General features: G+C 41.2%; 1 protein-coding gene across 1 annotated transcript in view; it reads right to left on the bottom strand.

Moving 5' to 3' along the window:
- Nucleotides 1-12,736, bottom strand: part of GRID2 (glutamate ionotropic receptor delta type subunit 2) — a 1,142,370-nt gene that overhangs the window by 1,096,154 nt on the left and 33,480 nt on the right. The gene's annotated exons all lie outside the window — the stretch shown is intronic.

Here is a 12,736-nt window from a genome sequence, read left to right as displayed (position 1 = left end):
AATCAGCATGTACTTTAGAGGAAGTTCATAACAGTCATAATTTAATGTGGCAATACAGAGTTGCTCAGAAAATATATATAGCATCAGATTTTTCTATCAATTAATAAACTGGCAGATGTGCAAGTATCTTTTCTATTATTCTAATATCATTAACCTTTCCATAGTAACTAGTTAGACTATGGGCATAAGTTTATAATTGGTTTTTTTTTCACTTAAGAACACTGTTTTACTCATATAAAAGGCCTCATAAAATTATCTGTGGTTTAGCATATACAATTACACATAATGACAAGAAAGTGATTGTTTTACTCGACCCATGTGTAGGTATGTTTAGGAGTGCAGTTTGGGCAGAGATACATAGAAAATGTATACTTTATAAAATGCTTGCTTAGGTGTATACTTTACCTGTCTACATTTGCACCATCTCCCAAACAGTATAAATATATGTCGGGTGATGATAGCTGTGATTGTGCAGGTTTTGTAAGGTCTGTGTGGCTTTATAAAATAGCCTCAAATAGGATATATTCCACCTGTGGGGTAAGTGGCTTGTAAGACACTTCTGGCCGTGGGCTGGCCTAACCCTGGATATTCAATGCTGGGGCGTGATAGTCAGACTAGTGACTGGTTAACTCGATGTGTAATATTACGACAGCCCTTTATCTGTTCTAACTTTATGTACTTACTTAGCCAGTTATCAGACTGAATATCGCTGTTAACAGGCTAAGGGGCCCTTTTAATAAGCCGCGCAGGTGCCTACATGCGCCCAACGTGCACCAAATTGGAGTTACTGCCTGGTTACCGCGTGGCCCTTGCAGTAATTTCAATTTTGGCATGCATAGACCATTACTGCCCGGTTACCGCGTGAGACCTTAGCGCTAGGTCAATGGCTTGCGGTAAGGTCTCAGACCCAAAATGGATGCGCAACAGTTCTCATTTTGCAGCACGTCCAATATCGGGAAAAATTTTAAAAAGGCATTTTTTGTAGATGCACTAAAAAATAATTCTGTGCGCGCCCAAAACACACGTCTACACTACCGCGGGCCATTTTTCAGCACACCTTAGTAAAAGGGCCCCTAAGTGCTGGCTGCACCCAAACTCCACTCCTGGATTGCCTCTAGCCTAGCCTGAGTAACCTGTTTTAAATATTAACCCCAAAATGTTTATTTTTATGTCTATTAAAATTTACTATAGTGCCTTGAACACACAATAACATGGCAGTTTACAATCAAAATCAAATTTTAAAAAAGAAATACTAGTTGTAATCATCATATTGGGACCTGTTGCGTTACTGAGCGAGCCCTGGAAGTGGAATGCTGAGCCCAGGAACATTGAAACTCACCTGTTATGTCATCTTCTAGGATCGATCATTTTTAAGTACATGTGCCCAAAGGGGTATGCCCAGCTCATTTGAAGCCCCATTGAACCTGTGAAAAATCTGTGACTTAGTCGCCGAAGACTATCCTGCACTGATATATTGTTTTTGTGACAAGTGGGTCTAGTTACTTGATGTTCCTTTAGATTTGCAGGTGGCTTATATATTTGAGTACAATAGGTATTTTTCTGTTTCTGCAGGACTCACAATAAAAAAGAAAAATGATAAAGTGGGATTTGAACCAAGGTCCTTTGGTTTAAAGTCCACTGTATTAACCACTAGGCTGCTCCTCTGACTTGCTTCCTCCTTTGCTATGAATGGCCATAATACCTGAAGCTGTCATAGGGCCTGGTATGGTATCCCCTTTCACTTTCAGGGGAGAGGGAGGAGGACAACAACCACTGGGGTATTAAGAAAGTGTCATGTTTTAATTCCTCCAGTGGTCAGCTGCTCAATCAGAGCACTTTTTTGTACCCTGGAAATGACATGACTGTAACAGGTCTAACTTAGGATGTTCTTCTGTTTAGGCTTGAATTTTCTTTCCCGCTCAGGAATTGCTGTTGGACATCCTGATGTGGGGCCATCCCTAGTCTCACACAAAACACACTCACAACATGCCTCCGTACTATTTAGATGTATTGCAGTGTTGGACATCTCTTTGCCTTTGCAAAATCAGGATTTGGACATTTCAAGCACATGGATGTCTATTTGGGCATTTTGAGACGGCCATATATGCTTCAAAAATAAGCTCCTTAATCTAATTAGTGTTCTTTCACAGCAACAGCTATAGAGAAAAGGTGAGTTTTAAGAGCAGCATTAAATTTCAAATATGGAGGTTCTGAATGTAACATAATAGGACAGGAAATTCAAAGTGCAGGGGTAATGAAGCAAAAGCACAATCTTTAGTGGCTCCTAAATTTTGCCAACTTGGACTTCCCACTTAGGCAACCTGTTATCAAATTACCCTCCACGAGGCAGTTCATGCTTACACAGGCATATTTAAAAGTAGATGTGCAGTATTGTGGAAAAATATTTTCATCAGTACTCCTTTGTTACAGTCACAGCACAATCCAGAAGGATTATAAACACAGAAAACTCTGACGTATTGCTTACATTCCCTGGCAGATGTACCCTAGAAATGGTCAGAAAAGAGAATTGCTTTTTGCTTTGCTTCTCCAACATCTACAATATTTAGTTAGGAAAGTATTCATGTTTGCTCAAACTGATTTTATCTTGTAAAAGTGGTTGATTAAAACAATTATGAATTTACAGAAGAAATTATAGTTTATGAAATTTATAAAAGCCGAGTTCTAATTGCATGCAGTTGAAAGCAGGAACAAATGTGTAAGCAAAAACAAACATTCATGCAAAATATAGGAAGGATGTACAATTACAGTTACATTAAATTTGCTGGTTTGTATTCCCCCACACCATCTGCTGCTTTGAATGAGAAATCAGATTAGCTAAGGGGATAACTTGTTTAGAGCAATAGTGATGTGAAATCTGTTAATGTGAGAATATATGCAATATTACAGACTTGTCCAAGTACAGTCTTAGAAGGCCACAAACAGGCCAGATTTTCAGGATACTCCTAATGAACAGACATGAGAGAAATTTGCATGCCTGCTGCTTCCATTGTTTGCCAATCTCTCTCATACCTATTTATTAGCAATATCCTAAAATTTTGGCCTCTTTGTGGCCCTCAAGGACTGAACTTAGAAAAGTCTGCCATATTAGAAAAGCAAAACACAGACCAGTGCTACTAGTGAACAGAAACTGAGGGCTCCTCTTACTAAGTGGCAGTAAGTCCAACATGGGCTTACCGCTCGCTAAACAGGAAGTACCGCAGGTGGTACTTCCCACCCCTAGTGCATCATCATATCCGGTGCTACAAAAAAAAAAATAAAAAAAATATATATATATATATATACAGAGAGAGAGAGAGAGAGAGATGGACAAGCACTTTTATGAGCCATATAGCTGTCATAATTGATCACAACTTAAATCACAAAAGACCACACTATAATCTATGTGCATAAATATACATCCTGTCTATGCTCTGCCCATCTAATCAGCATAGTTTAAGTAGGCAGGAAGCTCTCCTGCCAGTTTAAATCATGCCAAATATTGACTCTTCACTTAAGAACTGATATATAGATGAAATAGAGCATTTTAGTGGATTATCTATAGGTTTTAGGACACCTGGGAGGTAATTCTATAAAAAAGGTCCAAATCTCAGGTGTCAGGAATATGCATAAATAAGCTGAATAGTGGCATGTATACACACATAATGCATGTAAACATTCTGGCTATGCATTGTTCTATAAAATGGCACCTCATTGCGTTATGTGATGTATAGAATGCTCTCCTGGTCTTCTTGTTGTCTTTTCCATACCTGACTGCCACTATAAATGCTATTTGAGGGGAGAAGAATTTGCCTAGATAGCTGAGTATGCAACCTTTGAATTGTTGCAGCAAGAGAAGGGTGATCATAATTGCCAAAAAGGGCAGTTTCTCAAGGTTCAAATCCTTCTCAGTAATGCACAGTGCTGTCATTCCCCGGAACAGGCACAGAACCCCTGGAAGGGAGAGAAAAAAACTAGGCATGGCCTCAAGAAGGGAGGTGCTCCATACTAGTAATGCTTTCCTGGAGGGAGGAAGTCAGTCCTTATGGACGATCCGGGATTTAGATCAAGCCCTATTCCCCTGGTTTACTAAGCAGTATACCCTGGAATACAAAGGAAGGCTGGGGAACTGGTGGGGCCAGTTCTCCTGGGGATGACACCAAGGTAAAAAGCCTGCTGTTGCCTGAGGAAAAAAGGATGGGACAAGGGGAGACCTGCCTGAGAGGAGGTCTGGCCTTCCTCACAGAGAATTGGCTGCAAGAGAAAATGGGCTACCCAACCCAGGGAAGGGGAAGAAACGGGAGCCTGGTCCTCAAAGGAAAAATTCTGTCATGAGATAGGGACTGATATGCTTGAAGAGAGATAAAGAGGGGGCTGGGGAGGGGGGGGGGGTCAGGAAGCAACTGTCTGAATGAATGGAGTTTGTTCTGTAAGGGGGAACAGTTGCCAATGGTGAGGAATATGAAAATTTCTCCTGAATAACCCAGATCCTCAGTTTCATCCATGTGAATGGTGCAGAGACTGTTTTTGGTCAGTCCTATTCTGTGGCTATGATCTGGTTGGTGAAATTATCTAGTCAGTGAGAGGTTCATTAAGGACACAGCTCTAGGCTGTGTCCTGGAAACACTGGTCCAAACCTATGGGAAGCTTATGAACTGTCATGGACTCAAACTGAAAATTTGGTACTGAGGGAAAAGTTAAACCCTTACTGTGCTGTTGTTCCTGAATCCTTTTGGTGGCAAAGTCTAGTGGAAGCAGTGAGTGATGTGCTTAATAATGAACTTGCTGTGTGAACCGTTTGGGTTTGTTTTTCCTTTTTAATCCTCAGCCCACAGGTTAAACGCAGAAGCATAGCCAGGTTGAGCCATCAGGGGGAGTGGAGAGTGGCACTGTCAGAAGTCTGTTTGGAGGAGCAGTTGCTCCCTAGCTGCTAACCGGGAACCCCACTGAATATCACCGGATAGCCAGTTAAATGTCATTTAACTGGCCAGGTGCCGTTCCTGGCCAGTTAAATGGTTTTGAATATTACAGATATTCCATTTAAGATGCATGCCTTTATAGAATAGCGCTTAACACTGAATGTTTTTGGTACGTAAGGTTCAGTAACACTTACTGAATCTAGCCCGAGTGGTGTTCCTAGGGGGTGGGGGCGGTCCGCCCCGGGTGCACGCCGCTGGGGGGGGGGGTGCCACGCGTGCCTGCCCTCCGTTGTTCCATGCTTCTTCTCTGCCCCGGAACAGGTTACTTCCTGTTCCGGGGCAGAGAAGAAGCATGGAACAACGGAGGACAGGCGCGCGGCACCCCCCCGGTGGCGTGCACCCGGCAGGGGGGGTTCCTCGCGGGGTGTCCTTTCGCTGGGGGGGGGCGTGCTACATCGGGGGGGGGGGCGCTGCACCCGGGGGGGCAGGGTGAATCGGCGATCCGCCCCGGGTGCCAGCCCCCCTAGGAACGCCACTGTCTAGCCCTCAGTGCTAGTGCCCAGACAAGGCTCTGCATTGAATATCCAGGTCTAAATTAGCCAGCAGCAATCAGCGATCAGATCATAAAAAGTGCTGACTACCTTCCAGTTGTTGGGCTTGATGAACTAACAGTGCAAGTATACCTTTTCCACAAACATTTTCGGTTTTATTTGATTTTCTTTTTCCAGCTCAATGGTTTTAAAGCATCCATATCATTTCAACATGACTGCTACCTTTAACACCACTGTTTACCATGGCCACCCTTTAGTTCTACATTCCAGTCATTCAAAGCATGTGCCTGTGTATGTATATCTAGAATACTGGACGGTAGTCATTTCACTGTAAAGGCAAATGTATGTAGATTGTGAAAGCAAATCTCCTATGTCCACCAAGAGATGCTTTAGAGGAAGAAAGTTTGAGATTTTGAGAAAGTGGTAGTTGCTTTCAGTTGACAATAATCACCATTCACTCATTCGACTCCTCCCTCTCTTTCTCTGCGCATATCCAGCAGATAGCCAAGACCTGTCGCTTCTTCCTCTGTAACATTAGCAAAATTTGCCCAATCCTCTCTGAGCACACCACTCGAACTCTCATCCACACTCGCATTACCTCTCGCTTTGACCACTGCAACCTACTCCTCACCGGCCTCCCACTTAGCCATCTATCCCCCCTTCAGTCCATCCAGAACTCGGCCGCACATCTTATCTTCCGCCTCAACCGATATACTCATATCACCCCTCTCCTCAAGTCACTTCACTGGCTTCCGATCAGATACCGCATACAGTTCAAGCTTCTCCTACTCACCTACAAATGCACTCGATCTGCAGCCCCTCCTTACCTCTCTACTCTCATCTCCCCTTATGTCCCCACCCGTAACCTCCGCTCTCTAGACAAATCCCTCCTTTCAGTACCCTTCTCCACCACCGCCAACTCTAGGCTTCGCCCTTTCTGCCTCGCTTCACCCCATGTTTGGAACAAACTCCCTGAGCCCAGACGCCGGGCCCCCTCCCTACCCATCTTCAAATCATTGCTCAAAGCCCACCTCTTCAATGTCGCCTTCGGCACCTAATCACTACACCTCTTCTCAGGAAATCTTAACTACCCCAACTTGACATTTCATTCTTTAGATTGTAAGCTCTTCTGAGCAGGGACTGTCTTTATTTGTTAATTTGTACAGTGCTGCGTAACCCTAGTTGCGCTCTAGAAATGTTAAATAGTAGTAGTAGGATAAGTAAAACTGAGGACCTTTTTTAGGATTCCTTTTACTAAGTGGCAGTAGCCCAGCGCGGGCTTACTGCTCACTATACAGGAAGTACCGCTGGGCAACTGCAGCAACCCAGCGGTACTTCCCACCATTAGCGCGTTATTTCTGGTGCTACAAAAATGTATTTAGTTGCACATTTAGTGCAACTGTAAAATGACCACATTTTTCCAGTTTTACAATAATGGCCATGTGCTAATTTTCCCACTTGCAAGTGGCAATTAGCGTGTGAGACCTTAACTATATCTGTTTTCTAAGCGGTAAGGGCTTGTGCACTAACTACGTCCTAATCAATTAGCATGCGGCAATGTAGATGCACTAACCAATTAGCACACTGCATGCCTACTTTCTGCCTCCAAACATGCTCCCAGCCCTAAAAAATAAAAAGTATTTTTTATCACATGGGAAGCATGTGCAGATTCCAAAACTACCGGGGGGGGGGGGGGGGGGGGGGGGGCATTTCTGAGCGCACCCCAAGGTAATGATTTTTAACCTGTGGTAAGCATGTGCTAATACTTACTACTACTACTTATCATTTCTAAAGCGCTACTAGACGTATGCAGCGCTGTACACTTGAACATGAAGACACAGTCCCTGCTCGACAGAGCTTACAATCTAATTAGGACAGACAAACAGGACAAACAAGAGATAAGGGAATAGGAAGCCAGTGAAGTGACTTGAGGAGAGGGCTAATATGAGCATAATGACACTGGCGGAATATTAGTCGTGCAGCAGAATTTTGAATTGCAGAGAGATGGCTAAGTGGGAGACCTGTGAGAAGCAAGTTGCAATAGTAAGCGAGAAGTGATAAGAGTGTGGATGAGGGTTCTGGTAGTGTGCTCAGAAAGGAAAGTGCAAATTTTGCTGATATTATAGAGAAAGAAACGACAGGTTTTAGCAGTCTGCTGAATATGTGCACAGAAGGAGAGTTTAGTAAAAGGGCCCCTTAGTCAATTAACATACATCAAAAAGTTGTAATAAACTGAAAAATGTCCGAGAATCATGAAGCCTGAAAAACGATTCACAAAATGAACCGCAAACCTTTTCCATCGCCACCTTTGCCACATTTATTAAAGACTATTACTTTTCTTAAATCTAACATTAATGTCAGGGCTAATGCTTGATTTTAAAGTGGTTTTGTGAATAGTCACCTTTAAGTTGGGGCACTTTCACAGCAATCCATGCCTTGCTGTGTTTGTTCTACTGCTGAGCTAAAGTAACAGTAAAATTATGTGTATCATGGGAGCTAGTACCAAATTCTGAGTCATATGTACTGGCTAGTTCTCCTAGTGACATGCAATGAAAGAAGACATTTAGTATGTCCGTTTATTTGTGCTTTGTTTACCAAGGGCACAGTATAAAGACCTGCAGATGGTGCCTGTTGCCAGTATAGAGAGAATTTATGCATGGAAAAGTACCAAATTAGTCAATCTGCATGTGAAGTCCCATGACACAGAACAGACAAGCTTTTAGCAAACCTTTAAAATGGGCCTACAAGTTCTTGACTTGATTTCTTAGCTGAAAACTTTAAAGTACTTTTTTTTTCTTGATCTTTTATTATGCGAGTATTCCAGAGAAAGGGCATGTTAATTAAAAAATAAAAAGAACGAAAATATTTACATCTTCCACAAGAAATGTTATTCATAACGCCTCATACAAACGAGAAAGGCTTCATGCAAGCAAGGGTTCAACCGGTCCACCAAGGAAGCACACAGTGTCCCCTTTGATACTGAAACTCAGGACTAGATTCTACAACAAGGATTAAAAAGGGGGTAGACTGTATGGCAAGTTCTTGATATTTATTGGCAATTTGCTAAGAAATTTGATATACTGCCTTTCTGTGGTTATGATCAAATCAGTTTATATATTATATACAGGTACTTATTTTGTACCTGGGGCAATGGAGGGTTAAGGGATTTGCCAGAGTCACAAAGAGTTACAGTGGGAATTGAACCCAGTTGCTTAGGTTCTTAGGCCACTGCACTAACCATTAGGCTACTCTTCCCTAGGTTACATCTCCATGAAAGATCATTTTTATTGAAGTCCATGATTTAAAAAATTGTTCCTTTAAAATGTACAACCTATGTCAGTAATTGTTTCTTTATTTTTCGTTTGTCTTCTCATTTTTCTGTTTTTGTCTTTTTTATTCTTTCATATTTCCCTTTCTCTTTTAACCCCCCCCCCCCCTCTCTCTTTACAGTGTTTGTCCTTGTTTCAAGCCAGTTCTTTTCAACTGCTTCGGCTTTCACATGCTTTGTGTTTTCCTTTCTTTCTTTAGGGGTCCTTTTATGAAACGGCAGTAAAAGGGACCCTGTGATGGTGTCTGTGTGCAGGTTTGCTGTGCACCAAGGCCCCCCATTTACCACCACTGGTAAAAAGCTTATTTTTTTTTTAAAGGAAGGAAATGGTCATACAGTAAGTGAAAAACTTGCCGCACGACCATTTCTTGGGGGAGCTCTTATTGCATCCTATTTAGGAGGCGGTAGGGGCTCCAGTGGTAGCCCCGGGCAGCGATTACCACTGGGCACAACCTGGTGCTAGAAAATAAATATTTTCTAGCGCCGGAATTGGCGTGCAGCATTAGGGCCGAATTGCCGTGTGCCAAGCAGGTGCTATGTTACCCCCTTAGCTAAGGATCATTTTACTAAGGTACACTAATAATTAGTGAGTACTAAATGCCATGCAGCCTACAGGAATATAATGGGCTCCAGGGCATTTAGCGAACACTAATCATTAGCACATTTTAGTAAAAGGACCCCTTAGTGTGGTTAGCAATATTTTTAGTTTATCACCATCCACCTGAAAACATACATGCAACGAAAACATTATACACTAAACACTACTAACAAGATAAATACATAAATACAGTAAAAAAAAAATACACACACACACTGGCTATAAGGAGTACCTATTGGAAAAACTCCAAACAGCTCAAAACAGTGCAGCCAGGTTCATATACAAAATCTCTTGTTTTCCCTCCCCTTTATTAATCAAATTACACTGGTTTCCTATCAAAGCGAGAATCACCTTCAAATTATGTACCTTTATCTTTCAAATCCTAAATGGCACTGCCCCAGACCATATGGTACCATTAATAAACTTACCTCAAAGAAACACTAAATATGAGGCAAGAAACTATCTCAGACTACACCTCTCAAATTGCAAAAAAGTGATCTACAAAACTGTCCACTTTGCAGATTTCACTTACCTAGGAACCAAATGGTGGAACTTACCACCCAAAATAAGAAATATACAGGAATATACTAGATTATACTAGAATATACAGAATATACTAGATTCCGCAAAATCCTCAAATCGTTCCTATTCAAACAAACCCTCACAAAGAACAGCCATATCTCAAACAATTATTACCTGAATTAGTTATTACTCTATTTAACATTATAACTTTATTGTTGCTTCATGTACAATTTCTCATCCATAATAGATTTTCTAAATTTATACATCCATAACTATCCCACTATGTTTTATGATATTGTATTGTAAAATTGGATTCTTACAACGAATTACTTTCTCATGCATTATTCTTTGTTATATAACCTAAACTGTTTATTGTAAGCCACATTGAACTCAAACTTGTTTGGGATAATGTGGGATATAAATGTCACAAACAAAGAAACAAAGAAACAAACAAATAAATAAATATATACAATCAAAGCTAGCAAGTTTTTATATGTAGTCTAAAATCATCCTCACGTCAAGAGAAAACCTAGTCAAAAAAAGATATTTTATATTTTAGATAGCATTCCACTGCTTACAAATCTCATACTAACAAATTCCACAGGGATGTGGCAACATACAGAACTGTTTTTAATGATCTTAGTCAATCATATATTTATTACCAAGAATACACAAAAGGTTCTGTGAGGAACAGAAAGGGGGATTTTACCCTTTCTTCCTCTCATGCCTCCATTCTTCCCTTCCAATCTCATTTCCCCCCTCATCCATTCCTTGTGAGTTAAATGAAGGAACATATCAAGTATTTATTGTACAGGAAAGGATGGAATAATCAGTTTCATTGGCTGGTTTAACCTTTATCCATTGAATAAACAGACCACATGGATATAGACTGGATGATAACCATAAATTAACTCCCTTACTTAACAGGACACAAATGGACTCTGAAATGCTTTTTATGAAATGTGGTCTGAAGCAGATAAGGAGCGGAGACATCCATGCTACCTCCTCCCTTTGTCCTGGAAAGAGTGTCTTCACATTTTGCCCTGGTCAGTTTTGTAGGAGAAGCTCATTGGACATTATTGAACAACAGATTCAACCCACTGGCCGCCCTGGATATTAGGACAGCTGGCTTCAGCCCTCTGGTTGGGAGGGATCCTCCTTTAATATTACATTGGTTAACCATCATGAAATAATGAAAGGATATGCAAAAGCATCACATCCACTGACAAAGACTGCTGCCCTTAGGCAGTTTTCTACTCTGTGTATTGGCAAATGGACCCTTGATTTCTATGAAGTTTCATGGGTTTAGATTATGAGTTTGACAGGGCCACTGAGAGACAAAGCTGGGCTTGGGGCAAACAATCTTCTGGACCCCACCACCACTGCTGCTTTCCCTTGCTTCCTCCCACCGCCACTGCTGCCCCCTCCCTCAGCAGCAAGTGAGAGAGTGCTTTAACAGCTATAGGTCCTTATTCCTGCCATGTCCCGCCTCCTGTGAAGTAACTTTCTGTTTCCGCATAGGCAGGACAAGGCAGGAAGAAGAACCTGTGACTGGTACAGCAGTTTCTTTAGATCGCTGGCGTCAGGCCCTCCTTGGAGGCTGGACCTGGCGAATCTTACTGCCCTCTCAGTGGCCCTGGAGTCTTGTTATAAGGGGCAGGAAGAGAGATGCCTTCCATCCTCATGCAGTCTTGACCCTTCCAGCCTGTCATCATCCCTCTTGCCCACTCATTTTCTCAATTCCATCTCAGCCTATCATTAACAAGAGGTAGAAAGGTTTACTTGTTATTTCTACCATCTTGTTGCATGGATTAGATTTGTAGTTGTTCAAAATTGTTATTATGGCAATTGGCAACCATCATTGTGAAGTACATTCATTTCACAGACCAAGCAAAAGTAAACTTATTAGTATGATGGATCAATCTATGCACATAAACAGTTTTGCACCGGCTAAATAGAAAGAGAGTTAAAATAAGACCACACTACAGAATACACGTTTAAAAGTCTTAATTTTTTAAAATGTATCTATCTATCTATCTATCTATCTATCTATCTATCTATCTATCTATCTATATTAACATTGGAAAATAAAGGGGTCATTTTAATAAGATGCTGTAAAAAGTGGCATTAGGGTGCCCTTACATGGGCTTTTCCCACCCACTAAGGCCATTTTTACCGCAGCCATAAAAATGCCCTTTTTATATTTTTTTGTATTAATGGCCATGCACTGTTACTGTTAGTGGGAGGCCATTAAAATACTTTTCTGTGTGAGCAATTACTGCCACCCATTTTGTAGGTGGTAAGGACTCATGTGCTATCCATGTGCTAACCAACAGTGCATGCTAATATAGCTGTGCTAACTGATTGGTGAATGAATGCCCACTTTCCACCCTCTACCCCCTCAAAAAATATTTTTTAGCTGACTGTTAGCATGTGCAGATTTGGCAGTTATCACATCATATCTGAGTGCGCCCCACATTATGATATTATGAGGTAATATCATCCTAAATATGCATTTAGGATGAAATTACCTCTATATTCCAGAAAAACAACAACCAGAAAACCTATATTTAGGTTAAGCAAATGGACAAGTGTGATGTTAATAATTTTTCTCAAAAAGAAGGACAAATATGGAAGTCAGTTGTGCTCTTAACAGAAATAAAATATTTATTTGACCTTAAGTCACCTCAACAGTAAAAGAGCCACTGAAATAGCTAATCTCAAAAGAGTTTATCTCATTCTGGCCTTTATAAAAAATGACCCTTTCCCATTCAATGATTTTGGAAAACGTTTTTTCAAATAAGACTTCTGAGTCTATGAT

Source organism: Microcaecilia unicolor, chromosome 2, assembly GCF_901765095.1.
Source record: "Microcaecilia unicolor chromosome 2, aMicUni1.1, whole genome shotgun sequence".
Classification (NCBI taxonomy): Eukaryota; Metazoa; Chordata; class Amphibia; order Gymnophiona; family Siphonopidae; genus Microcaecilia; species Microcaecilia unicolor.
Note: the sequence above shows the minus strand (reverse complement) of the source record. Positions and strands in the feature narration are given on the sequence as shown.